The sequence below is a fragment of the Camarhynchus parvulus genome, chromosome 9 (assembly GCF_901933205.1).
Source record: "Camarhynchus parvulus chromosome 9, STF_HiC, whole genome shotgun sequence".
Classification (NCBI taxonomy): domain Eukaryota; kingdom Metazoa; phylum Chordata; class Aves; order Passeriformes; family Thraupidae; genus Camarhynchus; species Camarhynchus parvulus.
This window is the reverse complement of record NC_044579.1, coordinates 14895576-14911426: the sequence shown is the minus strand read 5'-3', so window position 1 is coordinate 14911426 and position 15851 is coordinate 14895576. Positions and strand designations below refer to the sequence as shown.

At 37.1% G+C, this 15851-nt stretch overlaps 1 protein-coding gene across 1 annotated transcript in view; it reads right to left on the bottom strand.

Annotated features, from left to right (window-relative positions):
- Positions 1-15851, bottom strand: part of DNER (delta/notch like EGF repeat containing) — a 111254-nt gene that overhangs the window by 64626 nt on the left and 30777 nt on the right. The window lies entirely within an intron of this gene.

The window sequence follows — 15851 nt, the reverse complement described above, 5'->3', positions numbered from 1 at the left end:
TTGTAAAACAGCATTTGTATTAGCATGGACAAGACTAAGCCCAGTGATGTAGGAAAAATGCTGTCTGAGACTTGCATGCCTTTAATTTCTATCTTGAATTTACCTACAGCTATTTTGTCGTTTCTTATGTCATCACTGACTTTCAGGTTAAAGGTCTTCCCTTTTCTCTGTTGAATTTTACATTCATAATGCATTTATAGATATGTATGTCTACATCTACAAAGTCTAAGTTTCATCTCCTGCTAAAATCAGCTGTACTTGCCCTGTTTCCTTGGGGAGGACAAGTCCATCCCTCCAGACACATGTTTATTTTTGCACCTGGGACTCCAAAGTTTAGCACTGCCTTTTGCAAAAGCATCAGTACTTTTGCTTGTCCTGGAAACAGCTTGCAAGATAATACTGAAGAAATGCTTGCCCTTAATGAGAGTTAAATCACACTGCTGGCTCACTGTCATCAACCAAGACCATCAGGCAGCTCCCTTCACATCAAAGGGAAAACACATCACTGAAATCAGACATTTCCTCATCTTTAAATGCAAATTTCACCTGAGTGCTCCAGTCCTAAAGGTTACTCCATTCTTTCCTGTACAATATTCCTGCTCTTCTCTGCATAAGCAATGCTTCATATTACACTTCTCAGTAAAGCAGCACAGTTCTTTATTATTAAATATTTGTTATAATTACCTCAAGAATTGCATAAACCTTAAATATAATTAATGTAAAAAACAAGTATTGGGTCTACACTAGGAATTTTATCTTTCCACTAATCCAAAGGTCTGGTGCCCGGGACACCAAATCCTAAAACCTCCTTATATAAAACAATACTATTATTGACCTCAGCTGGAATTCTTTCTTTGGCTCAAATTTTTGTATACCCCAGACTCTGTAACATTTTTGGACAGAAAATAGAGGAAGGATTATTAGGAAAGTTAATTTTGGAGACAGTCAATGATGAATGTCAGATTTTGTCCTGATACAGAAGGCTTAGAGGCCATAGAGGACAGTCCAAAATATATGGTCTAATAATTTATCTCATGGTTTGGTCACAGTTCAGTGTTATTTACTTTGCTTGGGGGCACAGCTAATACATATAAGGTGATACATTAGACATCAGGGTCAAGCTCTGACTCTTCTTCATTTTTAACCCTCAACTACATGGCAAGTTTATATATATACTTGACATATCAAGGAAGTATGGGGTTTTATGTTCAGAAGGGCTTATCTCCTTAAAATCTCTTACCCATGCAAATCAAAAGAATACCTAAGTTCTCAAAGAACAATTTCTACATCTCTTCTCCCCAAAATAACATTTAAGTGACAGAAAAGAACAATTTTCAGGAAGGAGCTAGTTCTGTTCTATGGTTTGTCAGTTACATTTTAAGCTTGCTCCACTGCCAAGTGCCAGAGATATTCATAGAAATTTTCTTTCCCTTTAAGAGTACTGAAGATAAAATGTGTTGACATGTGAACAAAGCACAGCTCAAAAATTGCTTGCAACAGTTTTTTCACATTCTAGTTTCTTGGACTAGATCTGAGTTTCAAAGAACTGCAGATCTCCTATTGTAGGATAAGCTCTTTACTCATGCTTTCAAAATAAATCCAAATTCAAAATAAGCCTATTTTGTGTTAGTAATTCAGTTGTTCTTGTCACACCTAAAACATTAAGGTTATTACCTGCAAGCCTAGTAACAAGAAAGAAAAAAACAATACTTTCAATCACAAAGGGCACTTCCCCCATTACTGAACGCATCCATTCACTTAACAAGCACAATAATAAAAAATTCTGTGTGATCCATTCTATTTGATGCAAACTGACTTGAGCTTGTTTGACTGGAAACAGATGCGTTTAATTAATAATTAAAGTCCTGCTCAGTGCTGCCCCTGCCATGCACTGAAGAACACCCTGTGCTTTAGGAACCACCCCTACCTACCCTTTCAGACAGAGTGGAAGTGAAAATAATTAAAACAGTTTAGATTAGATGAAAAATAAAAAAAGATGAATAGATGTTGAACTTCAGCCATAGACTTCCTCAAAACTTAGTTTTATTAAGCACTTCACAGGATTTTATCATTCTCACTCCTTAGTTACTAGTAATTCAAAAGCTCATTTGTCTTCCAATAAGCCTATCAAAACAAATCAATATCATTTGTGCACAGGTTTTCTGTTGAACTAGAGAGTCCATTTTAATTATCAGATAAGAAGAGATAAGCAAATAAAACTGATTAATTTGTGTTGGTTGCAATGTTTCTGTGGTTTCTCTGGTCCTCACCAAGGTGGCAGCAATGGTTAGCCAAGTGATCTGAGAAATATTTTGACACTGTGAACAGCATGGCTACATCAGAATTAAAGCTAGCAAAATTTCAAGGCTTACCCTTCAACGAACTATTGAAGCTCACAAAAAAAAAAAACCTAAACCAAGACAAAATAAAAAACCAAAACACCCTGGTCTCATAACTAAGAGCTGAACTTAAGGGTACTGCAAATACACAAGCTCCTTTTTTACCCACTCCTCATGCAGGTCACAGTACTTTCAGAGACTTGCACAGATAAAAGAAGGCAGCAAGTAACACAAATCCATATAGCCCATGAATAAATACTAAATCAGTATGATCACCACTAAAAACGTTGTTTTAGGTACAAAATTTCCATAGTCATTATTAAGAAAGTATATTTTGTATTTCGGCCTCTTGTTCTTTCGGCCCCAGTTTTTCATTTAATAGTCTGTCTGTTTTTATAATACATCCCTTGACTAAACAGGCACAGCCAGCCGTTGCAGCTGACAGAGCCAAGCTAAAAAGCATAAAATGTATTTGCATGCAATTACTATTCCATATGCCTGGACAATTGTAATCCCTGAAACATTTTTCTAATAGAATCCTAAGACAGATGCATACCAAGGTGCCCTTCAGATCATAGTTAATTTTCCAAAGGCAGATTGAATATGGTATAACATAAACTGGACTTGTTTAAGAATCACACTCACAAACATGGATCCTTTGCCAGCCAGTCCAATTGTTTCCTAAGGTTTCAAGATGAAACTGCAGGATGTAAATCTGCAAGATCTTTCTGCCAGTACTACTTGTGATGACACCAATTTGTCAGTTGATGCTCATTCACCTTCTCTTCAAAGTGATTCTGCTTGTTCCACCTGGAGATAGTCCAGGTAGATCCTCCAGAGAGCTTCAAAAAACAGAATGGCAAGTCTAAAGCCAAGGCTACAGACGAGCTCCTAAACACTGTGCCAAACCTCTCTTCCACCTGCAACTCTCCTCTTAGATGTGTCAGTACAAAACCAACTTTTAGGTCAGTTTTTATTGCTGCTGCCTACAGCCACAGACAATATCACACCAGTTTGCAACTTCAGTAAAATACAGAAAATTAAAAAACAGTAAATCCAATCCTCATGTTAAGAATTCAGCAGATTGTTTAAATTCATTCTATGTGGTGAATGTTAACCTGCTAACAAAGCCAAGCTGCCACAATTATGTCAAAGGCTGATACCTTGCATAAGCATCCAGAAGCACTCACGACCTCAAACACCCGGGAGATATTAAAAACCAACACAGCCCAAAGTTTTCAACTTTGCACGGCTCCCTGAGGTAGTTTTTCCAGTTACAGGGTAAATTGCTGTGGTTCTCAAATATGTAGAGTTATTCAAGTGGCTGGGACTTAGACAAAACTCTTCATGTGTTCTGGTAAAAAGATCTTAGGAGAAATCCAAATCGGTAAAAAAACCTGGTTTTGCTCCTACATTGCTGAAGAAATTCCCCAATACAAAAGCAAACAACTTCTCTCCTGGATGAAATCATGGAAAGATCCACCACATTCACACACCAATTTCAAGATTTCCATGGTACATTAAAAGTTATCAACTTCTGAATACCTTAGAAAGAAAATAATTAAAACCTCCAGTCTAAGCTATTATCTACTTTTAATAAAATGGGGGGGGGAGGGGAATATTTTTTACTTTTAAGCATCTGAAATATCATCTATTTTTGCATATGCATCGATTTATGAAAAAGAGATGGAAACAGATTTAAATCTTTTACATAGCAATGACAATAAAGATTATTGAAAAATGTAATCTCTTTGAAAAAATTTGTTTAATTATGTTCAAACTATTATTAAAATTTATTCTAATGCAATCCTTCACACAGTGAAGCTGTAAATTTCATTCCATCTCACATTAAATATTAGTGCTAAATATGAAGTGAAAAGCAAGAAAAAAAGATGAATTTGAATTTAAAAAAAAACCCAGATGTTCCAAATAGTATCCACAGGAAGAGCACTGAGGTGAGTATATCAAATAAATGCATTTTCTTTAGTTTTGAGAAAAGACTGCCTTGAGACTCAGTAGGACTCAAGTAACATATCTGGGTTCAATTTCTGGCTCTCCCAGAGACATCCTGTGTGAGCTGAGAACAGCCAGACTCCATCTCTGCCTCTTTCCAACTGTAAAATGGGGATTACATTTCCTTTCTCACACTGCCAGCGTTGGCAGGTTAGAAAGCAATTTTTTTGCAGGATGGGAACCACAGAGACAGTGGCAATAGGAGCTCTCAAGCAGCACTGAAATACAAATAAATACAATCAAGAAATACATCCCTGTAGAGCAAGGCCTAATATATAACCTGCAGCTATTCAGGTTTTTTTCTTAGTCTTTTTTGCTTCTTTCTGTGGCCTTTCTGGTTTCTTCTGAACATTTCTTTGCTCCAGTGGAGAGAAGTGTTTACAGAATTATTCAGCAAATTTTAAAGTCAAGAAAAAAATCACAAGTTATATTAACTCTTCTAATTAACCCAAAATAGACAGGGAAACTATCTTAATATTGCATTTTTAGACACTATTGTTCTTCAGAACAAGATTTGCTTCAAAACAGACGCGCTGAAGAATACATTCATTTTGCAACTGTGACTGAACACAACAGAAATAAAAGTGGTTGAAACACCCTGATTAGAAGAGTCAGGATGAATGAGAGCTTTTTGTCACATAAGGATGTATAAATAGAACAATGATCAGCACTGTGATCACACAGGTGCTGCCACCTTAAATGGCTGCTCCCTAAAAGCTGCCTGCAATGTCCTTTGTGCGAGAATTTAAGGACACTCTCCAGAAGTAATTCTTCTGCCACATGCACCAGGACACAGTGACACACTGCCTGACAGGGTGTGGTGACCACAGGGAGCAGAGCCAGGCCATACAATCATTGGAATGTCAGAGTCTGTCAGAAGGAAGGCTGTGCCATCACAGTGCTCTTCATACTGTGAGCTGCCCATGGGCAATGAACTACACCAGTCTGAGACCTGAGTAGCAGGGATTCAACAGAATGGGAAACAACAAAGTAATAAAACGTGCTGCATACAGAGGTCCTGGAAGCCAGAGCAATCAGGGCTTTCCTCAAAAAAGTATAAACAGAACATTTCTCTATTACATAAAACAAGAATTTGGCAGCTATGTCAGCTTCAATCATTAGGAACTAGCTACAAGACAAAACTGAGATTAATCAAGAGTTAGAAGGCCAAGACCAACAACTGTGTCACACTAAAAATAGAATATAAGCAACTTCTTTCTAAAAGCAAACACTCACTCTTCTCATTTAGCAATTCAACCCTATGCCCAACCCATGAGGAAAGCTATCAATAAATCTAATAAAGTGTAACCTTTATCAGATAATTCAGAATATGATTTTTTGAAACACCATTAACAATGAGAACTTTGGATTTCTTCCAAGCTGCAATTCTCATTCCATGAGTTTTGAATATTCAGAGTAATGAAACTGCCAGTGAATGTAATAAATGGATATAAAACATTTTTCTTTACTTCAGTGAAGCAGAAAAAAAAAATGCCTAAAGAAATTGTCTGTTTAATTGCAAACCAAAGCGTGGCTGCCCAAATCTATTTGAAAAACCAGCAAACATAACAGGGCAGAATTTGAACAGCCTGATAGATTTTCAAAACAGAGCTCCAGCAAATGGCTGATTTACCCTTGTGTAATAAGTTACCAGACACCAACTGCTTTGCTCTACCTATCCTCCGGCACATTCTTACCTCAAGGTATCCTGAAATAACTGCAAAGTAAATTGAGATCACCTTCCCTCTCCCACAATGAAATGAAAATATCTGCTTCACACTAACCACTGAAAACTGTCAGATGTCAGCATGTACATAAACAATTATGGAGAAGCACCTTACTTTTTTCTCTGCTTTTCTCATCAGTTTATTTTCAATCCCTTTTTTAAAATATATATTTGCCTTTCTGCTGTTGTGAAAGAACATTCAAATTGTTTGATATTTTTACAAATACAACAGATTTAACCTTAAATTCCAAGTAGACAAACTAAGCAAGTTTACTGCGTTCTTCAGCAACACCCATACTCAAAGACTTTTTCAAAAAACCAAAAAGATATCTATCCAAAAGATGGGTCAACTACTTAAGACAAAGGATCTAAAAAGTATCAATAAATCTCTGAAGATCAGCATTGATGTTTTTTACCACAAGATCATCTCATCTTACACTCAGTAAGGGCTGGCACCCTGCTCTAATTGTTAGTTGGGACCCCAGTGGTTCTCTCATTACTGGTGGCAAAACTAGGGGGTAATTGCAAAGGCAAAGCATTACATTTGTCCCAGTGGCACAACACACTTGTTTGTTTAGTTCTCCTGCTATTATTTCATTATTAAAATATCACACAGTGAAAGAATTATCAATAGTTATCTTTATTCTTAATATTGTTTTCCCTTTTTAGAAGAATTTTTTCTTGAGCAACAGCACTATCTATTTTTATGGTAGAACATTAAAATATGTAATGATACGAGAATTCATAACATTTTCTATTTCTACACTGAACTAGTACAAGGCTGAAATTAAGTAAACATGCTCATAAAAAATTACTAGTAGAATTCAATAAAAAAACACACAAGCAAGTTTACAGGTTACATGCACAAGATTCTTTAAAAATTTTTGAACAAAAGACTTCATAATTTCAATAAATAAAAGTTTGAGATTAACTATATGGGTCACAGGCTAATTTAAGGTTACTAATATAATTTCAAAGTACTAATGTTCTGCCATGAATATTCTGAGTTATAGTGAGATCAGGACTAGCACAGGCAGAAACACACTCCACCTATCTTTATGGAAAAAAAATCCCAAACAATCTGCTACTTGAATTTTCAAAATTAACTAAGGAAATTACTTATCCTACTCAAACTAAGATGATCTTAAATTCCTAGAATTTTAGTTGTTTTAGAAACAGTAGTGTGCTATAATCTCTCTACAGCAATGCTCAGTTTTACACATACGCCCACCCTTGAAAACATTGAACAAAGCAAATTTGAGAGTTTTCCAGAAATCTAAAAAATAATTTAAAATTTTACCTTCATTGCCTGAACATGCATCCAGGTCAAGGATCAAGCCTATGTAGGTGCTCTAAGTGATAAAATGTGACCAGTGAAAGCTCACACTTAATTATCAACAAGACACAGCATGTTTCCAAAGTTCAGCAACAGAACAGCAGCAGCATTCTCATTTTCTTAAGCATCAACATCAACCTCAAGACACAAATTCATACAGAACAGACTTCATTAGTTCAAGTACTCAGGGCATTTCTCGATTTCCAAGTCTGAGGCTTCGCACTTTCCTAGGTAAGATACAGCAAAATAGACACAGTCTAGAAAAGAGACAGGATAGGACTAAATAACACAGTGTTGTGCATAAAACTACAGTTGAACTATCAATAGGGCATGAAATCCTGAAAAACTCAGCAGATGTGACAATTGGCTAATCTCATAGCTTTTTGCCCACAAGAGGCTGTGAAAACAGGAAAAGATAATAAACACATCCATAAAGTATCTAGGAGATGTGACATAACCAGCAGTTCATTGATGCCATATTTTCCAAACCAAGTATGAAAAAGAAAATTAAAATCTGGGGACGTTGAAAAGAAGCAGTTTTTGTTTCAAGCCACAACACATCAAAAAGGAGACATTTTGGCAGCTGAGGCATTTGGCAATCAATAAAACAGCAAATGCTTATGCACCAAGTCAAGTAGATGAGCATGAGATGGGTCCTCCAGCACTTTCAAACAACCAAAATTCCTACACTGCATCCAGTGCTACTGACAGCACAGTAAATCACAGCTAAGTGCTCTGCTGATTTTTTGCTTATTTCTCATACTTAAACAGCCTGTCAGATCCAAAGTTAAAATATTGTCTAGCTGGAGAAATACTTAAAGAAAGATGAAAAAACTTGCAAACCCATGAACCCATGCTCTCAGTACACACTTCTGGTTTTCTGTGTTGGATTATGAATTCCAAGACCCAGCCTCATTTTTATATGGTTATTGGGGGTTAAATTGACTACTAAATATACTTAATTAATACACTTAATACACCTGAATAACACTGTGCATCTGACATTTGCAGCAATGTCAGATCTTCTATCTACAGAGAGCAGGTGAAAAGAGATGCCAGTGTGAACAAACTGACTTCTGCTCTCTCGTTGGTACAGTGGACAAGGATTCAAAGCCTTTCTTTCTGGATTAGGAACCTGACAGTTCTCTGGTCAAAAGTGATTTTTAATTTTAAGACAGGGCTGGAGGCATCTTTATCTCATAACAAAGCACCTGCCCACACATAGAGAGCAATGTCCAAAGAGTTTCAAATCAACATCCACTTCCTTGTCCCTGAAGAATTTACCATTTTACTGCAAAAAGTAACTGGATTAAATATTTGAACAACATTGGGATGGAGATAGAAACCCCAAATTTCTCTGCTCCTACTTGCTAAACACCATCACTCACTCATGTTGGCACTCACTGCCATTGTCACCATCCCTCTCTGTGAAAGCACTTTCAACTACAACGTTGAATCTCACATTTTATGACAGCCTGGGTGAACTCAGTTACTTCACAGCACTTGGTTAAGGTATGAAAACAGCAGCATATGCCTGAACTTTGAGAATAAGCCAGTCTGCAGAGCCATAAAATAGGTCTTTATATTCAGTGGTGAGAGGCAGTGCTTCTTTTAGCCTCATCTGAAATAGCAGTTTTGCCCAGTCAGTAGAACATCCTTTCTGGGGTTATTTTATTAAAACAAATTAATCTTGAGATCCAAAATACCTTCTAAAATTGTATTAAAATAAAATGGATTATCAGTTTTCCTATGTCGTCCAGTAACAATTGCTCAGGGTTTTGTCCTGCTAGTCTATGCCAGCACAATTCTTCTCACGCTAGGTTTTGATCACTTCGTTTCAATTTCAGCTACTGAATCACCCTCAGACTTTCTGGTTATATACACAGACTTTTCTTTAGTGCAGAGGAATGTGCTTCCTGATAGAAAAATTCAAGAATCTCTGGGTCTAGGGAAATAAAAATTTGGTGCACAGCCTCCCTCTCTGGGACAGCTCTATGCAATCTCAGGTCTCCTCAAGCAAGTTGCAGGGAGCCTGTCATGATAAATAGGGGAAATTGCCTCTCAGTGTGTTCGCTGTCACATCAGAGATGTCAAGTGCTGAAAACACATTATATGTTCTTGCTGGTGTCTCCAAGATGCCATGCATACTCATTGTTCACCATGATGAAAGACATGGCAGAAATGGTAAAAGTGAGTCAAGGGTCAGCCCAGCAACAAACTCATCTTTATCATTTTGAATCTGCCCTAAAGATCCCAGCTTTTACCAAATGTATTACAGTATTAATGAACAGTTCCTGAAAGAAAGGACAGGATTTGTGCCCCTTCTAGATGAAAGGGCACAGATGAAGGGGCCCTGCCCCTATAGGGTATAAATCATTATAGGGCTGCTTCTGTCCAGGTCTCTCTTTCAGTTGGTCTGAACCCTGGAATCTATGAAAACAGACACAATACCGTTCAGCCCATTTTCCTAGCACTGGAGAAAGCAGGGCTGCCACCCAAATAAGCTCTCCTGTGAATTTTGTTCTGAGGTCATACATCAAAAGACTTTATACCTGTCATCAAACTACATTGTGCGCACGCTGTCCACTAGAAACTCTAGAAACAAGAGTGGGTTTTAAACAATACCATTCTACAATTTGTCACTTAAATTTCTCTTCTGATGGTTTACCCCTATGAATTAATCTGTGTCCAGACAAGTTAAAACCTATGCCACAGATCAATCCCCACATTATTTACTTCTCCAAATCCACTATTTTTGAATGACTTCAAATTTGCTGGTTTAGCTAGTAATACAAATACTAATTCATCCCTTCATGATTTGATGCTATGAATTAGACTTCTAATTTTCTGATGCAATACTTCATAGCATCTAAAAAAATCTTAAGGATAACTAAATGTAGATCCTCTCTCTGATTAAAACTTGGTGATTTTATTATACGTCCCTATGCCTTATCTTGTGATATTTAGCAAATACATTGCCCTTCTTCAAATCATCTATGGTTTTAAGAGACTTCTAGCACAACTGTATTCGAGAAAGAGGACAGAACAAGCAAAATCTGAGATATTTAGAAGCTGTTTCACACACCTTGTTTTCATTCAGTATCCCTTTAGGATGTGGAATGAGTACCAGACACGCAGGTATAGCTTGGATTTATATACTGGTATCATGGTATTTTTCTGCTCTCTTCTCTGGCCCTTTCATCACAGTAATCCAAATATTAAAAGCAACTTTTAGACCAATTCTCCTTTGTTTTGACACTATATATAATTTCCTATCTATATGACCCATGACACTCTACTCACTCTATTCAAGGCCCAAATTGTCCTGGCTGCTTTGGACACAGCTCCTCTGGGGTTCTGCATGTCCCCATTCCGCTGTACAATACCTGACAGCAATGACCCACAGGATCTGTGAGGGCAAGGACCTCCAGCTCTGATCACAACCATGCTGGGAAGCTTTGTATGGAACACAAAGGAAACAGCAGCAGAATTGTGTTTCCTGCAGATCACTCCAGCAGCCTTTCATCAGTTAGAGTCTTACATGTATGCTTACATTATTAATAGTTTTCTGTGTATTCTTTTTTGAAGTTTCCATTAATTCCTATAACAAAACATTCATTTTTGGTGGCAAACATCAGGGCTTTTGAAAGGCACTCTCCTATATCTATTTATGATATAATAGATAGCAAGACACATAAGAGTGTCTGAGAGCACTCCAGAGGCAACAAATGTTTATTGATATTATTTTCCCCCAGATTCTCAGGTTTTTAGGGGCTGAAGCACTTATCTCCTTTTGAAACAGCTACAAGCATTCAAGTGAGTATTTCCTGGCACTGTAAAAGAATTCAAGGTTATTTCTGGGGTTATCATCCAGCATACTGCCTCCACATCATGCATTAGTGAGGCACTTGGACACTGTCTGTCAGAATGCTTAGCTCTGATACAAGTGTTAGTCACAATATTAAAAATACCACTTCTCCCGTTGTAACTGTACTGAAAGATGGTGATTCAGGAAACATTTGAACAGGCAGCCAAACACCAAGTCTACAAATAGCAAAACAGTCAAGCACCTTTTGCACAATATCTCTGTCACTGGGGCCCAACCGAGAATTCATTTTGTCCATTCCATGTATTTACATCAGGGAATGAGATGGCATCTTTTGACAAATGCTAGGCTTTTTATAAATTATTGAAAATTGCACACACACATCTTGCATCAGCATTTTGTCCTTGACCTTTAGCAAACACATTTATACTACAACCAACTTCTTTTAAAAGATAGGAAAAATAGAAAAAAAAGTAACAATTTTAAACAACTTCTGTGGGCATGTTTTGCAGGAAGTTTCTGATAATGGACAAAAAAATGGCTAACTAAATCCCTGCTGTACCATATCCTACACACCTTATTCTGTCAGGTTACATGATATGTTAAGGCACTACACCACTGCCTTTCCTTCTGAGGATAGAAAGTGCAATGGAGTAGATTCTTAATGCTGTATTTGCAAAATGGAAAAACACAACATAATCTCATTGAGGTATAAATTTTGTCACAAGACCTTGTTCTTTCACTGTTAGCTGATTCAAAAAATGGTTTACATAAGTAGTTAAAAGAGTAACAAAAGTATGCAGAATAAAAAGAAAAGTAAGAAAAAAGTTATTTTATCTTCATTTGTCTTCTTTATAGACAGGAGACAAACCATGACACGACTAGGTACTAAACCTGCCAAACCTCTTCCCATTGACTTACGTTTTGCATTACAAAAATTATTTTTAATTAAAGACCTAATAAAAATATTTCTCTGGGAAACAAGAGTGGGTTTTCTAAACAGAAAGTTCTTTTATCGAGTAATTCCTTGTTTGTAGAAAGAAGCTGAGTCTGAAATACATCAGGAAATAAATACTGGCAGAGAGTCTAGAGCAAGAGCAAAAAAAGCTAAGACAAGTTGACCAGGACAAACATAAAATTGTTTTGCCAATACAAGAGAAAGAAGTATTAACTAATCAAAAAGTCTAATCACAGAATCAGCTTGGTTTTCTAATATTTTAAGATGATGAATCATGGGCTCAACATCATTTTCTCAACAAGGTACTAAGTTAGAGAAGAAATAAAGGGAGAGATATGGCTAGTGCTACAGCTTTTGCCCCCAAAATAGATTTGTATTGCAAGGACAGAAGAACATGATTATTTTACACATGAATATGCAAACATTTAAAAAATTAGTCAGCTTTACTTGCTAGATTTGGTACTACAGCTTTAAGCTGAAATCTCCCCCTACAGATGCATTCTTGAAGCATTCAGTTGCAAAATACTTAGAAAACTAAAGCACCACTTTCAGAAATGAGTCTAAGGAGAAAAATATATAAAAAATTAAATTCTGAAGTGTTAAGATAAAAATGTTATTTATGCACATATATAATATAAGCTTTCCATTATTGCTTTTACTTACTAAGTAAATATGTAGGAGGAATACAACAATCCATCTATTGCAGGGCACAGCAGAAAGAATTTTTAGAACTACTGAGACCTACATTTTGGAACAGAAACACTCTGAAAATAATACAGTCCCATTTCTCTCTTCTTCAGGAAAAATGGGGCTGCTGCTCACCTTAGGAAAAAAACATTCTTGTGAAATTCTTCATCTCAATACTACTGCTTCTTGATCAAATTTTCTGTAAGTTCTCTGTAAATGCTAAAATATAACACAATTGAAGTACCATCATGGGAAATCTACTGCAGTTGCAACCTCAGAGGCTGGTCTGATCATCAAACATATGCTGGAACTGAGCTTCTAATGAGCAATCGAGATTTATGCATATTGCATCCTTTAGTAAAGAGGCACAAGTTGCAAATTCAGAATAAGATTCAGAATTAAAGACTCAATAAATATCCTAGAAAATACCACTTCCCTGCCTAACAGGTATTAGGAATTAAGATGACAACAACTCTTGATACCGTCTGTGAGTTCTGATAGATATTCACAAAAAGACTGAATTTCTTACAAACTCTGGGTTTCTGTAGCATTTCATTTGCTCACTCCAGTTTTACTCTTTTCTCTCTGGGTTCAAATCCTTGAGCACCCTTTGACAAGCACCCCCAACATCTCTTTAATCTCCAGTCTGAAGGACACCACCATCCAAATACCTGCACACCTGTTTCAAGAGAAACCCTCTTGTAGCGTGTCCCTTCCAACTCAGAATAGTCTGTGATGTGTCCTCAAAGGGGATTTCATTGGGGACTACCCTAGCTCATCACTTACCTCTGACAAGGAAGTCAGCTAACACCCAGACTTCAGACACACACCCACTTTACTGGGTGAGAAGAAAAGGAGTACAGCGGGTGGAAAATCAACAGCAGGTGAACAAATCCCTTTTCCCTTGTGCAAGCTACATAGGATACTTGGGTTACAAATCAGCCCAAAAGCTTTCTTACATTTGGGCTAGCAAAATCCACTTTCCTATCCAAAAATCACTTTAAAAAGCACCTCTCTTTACAACCTTAGAGTCTGCTTTGCTAGTTTATCAAATCCATACAATTTTCCCTCCCTGCTCAAATGATCTGTTGCTGAATTACAAGCTCATGTGGAAGGATCAATAGAGCTCAGCAGTAAACAATTCATTATCCTAAAATTCCTGCATTTGATTCAGAGAAACTCCAGCCAAATTTTGATAATCAGTCTTCAATACCTCCTTAAATTCCAGGGCCAAATACACAATGGAAGAAAAAAAATAATAAAGAGACAGAAGCACAATACATTTGTGGCCAAAAAAGAAAAAAATCTTCTACAACCAGTTACGTATTAAATCCTCATTGTCACAGCACTTGTCACAGTTGAGATGGCCACCATACACAGGGTATCATCAGAAAACTTTAACCCATGTAGAGTAACACCTTACCACTTCAGAAGGCTTCAAGAGTCATCCCTTCTTGTTCTTTAGCCCAGCCTTTTATCCCCTCCTGTTGATGCACTGCACCTGTGTGTCCTCTGTTCCCTTTGGTGGTTGGTCAGTGCCCCTGGGCACTCCATGGCTCATTGCTGTCAGTGCTGCTCACCTGCTGCTCACAGCTGTAACCAGCTGGGGATGAGGCTGGGCCAGCCCCACTCCCAATCACCACAAACTGTCTGCCTACAGCTCATGGTCCTAACCCCTGAGAGAAATAACTACAGATTTTTGAAGCACTACTGAAATTACATTTGAAGCCTAAAGGGTGGAGAGATACAATATATAAAAAGTGACTTCTATTCTTCTGGTCTTCTCTACCAAATCACTGGCTTCATGTGACAGCAGAAAGAAAGAAGAGTAAATGAAACATTAAATTCCCATTTAAATCAGATAATCAGATAAAAAATTTTGCTCATTAGGGCTTTCAGCAAGACTGAATTATATTTCACTATCTGCTTTTGCCATATCAAGTGGAACAAAGGGACAGACCTCTAGAAAGCCTAACACAACACATGCAGTAAAATGGACTGTTTCAGTGCCAGTGTCAACTTCTGGATGCATAATTAGCTGGAACACATGCATTTAAAACATAGCTATAGACAAAATATAAACAAATTATAGACATTATTATATCCAAAAGCTGTCCTTTGCCAATGGCTTCGCTTCTATTCATTTTAACTTCAAAAAGCATCTTACCAGGAACGAACTATTGCCGTAACAATTTTACTGGAATTTAGTGACTAGGTACATTCAGGTTAAATGTCAGTCCAGTTCTGCCAGTCACACTCCAGCCCTCAATAGATTCAGAGAGTAAAGTGAAGTCTGCAAGCCAGAAAAGTTTTAAGGGATCTTCTTGGTCTTGTGAATTAGTATTGAATTTTGAAGGTAAGATAAAAGCACGTGGCCCGTGCACAAGCTTTATGACATTGCTTTGCCAATATATTTCCAGCTTGGTTTGTCACACTTCTGTTACTTTTTTATTATCTATTACTCAAAAAGATTGCATATTTGATGAAGACATTCAGGAATCATTTCTTGCACACAAAAATGCCAAGTAAGAATAAAATAATGAGCAATTTCATTTTAATTTATGATCTCAAATAGAACTTGAATCTCGATAAAAAGCACAACCTCAATTATGACTTTCTCGCATTGCGATTTTTGTCATGTGTGGAACACAGTCAATGCTATTTATGTCTGAAATGCAACTAAAAAAATTGGCTATACTAACTGAACAACCAACCACAGAAACCCCTCCCTCATAAGCAAGTAGATTGGCAGCAAGTAGTGCTGTAGGTGTGCCTGTAACTCCTTGCTGTGGTACCTAGCACATAAAAAATAAAGTCATTTTCCATCACAAACATGTAGAGATCTGCCAGATAAATATTTGGAAACCAAAAAGCTGGTATTACAAGCAGATTGAAGCATGGCACCATCCCATCCTCAATTTCTTTAGGGTATGTTCCTTCTGCTCACTCTGATTGCAAAGACAGAA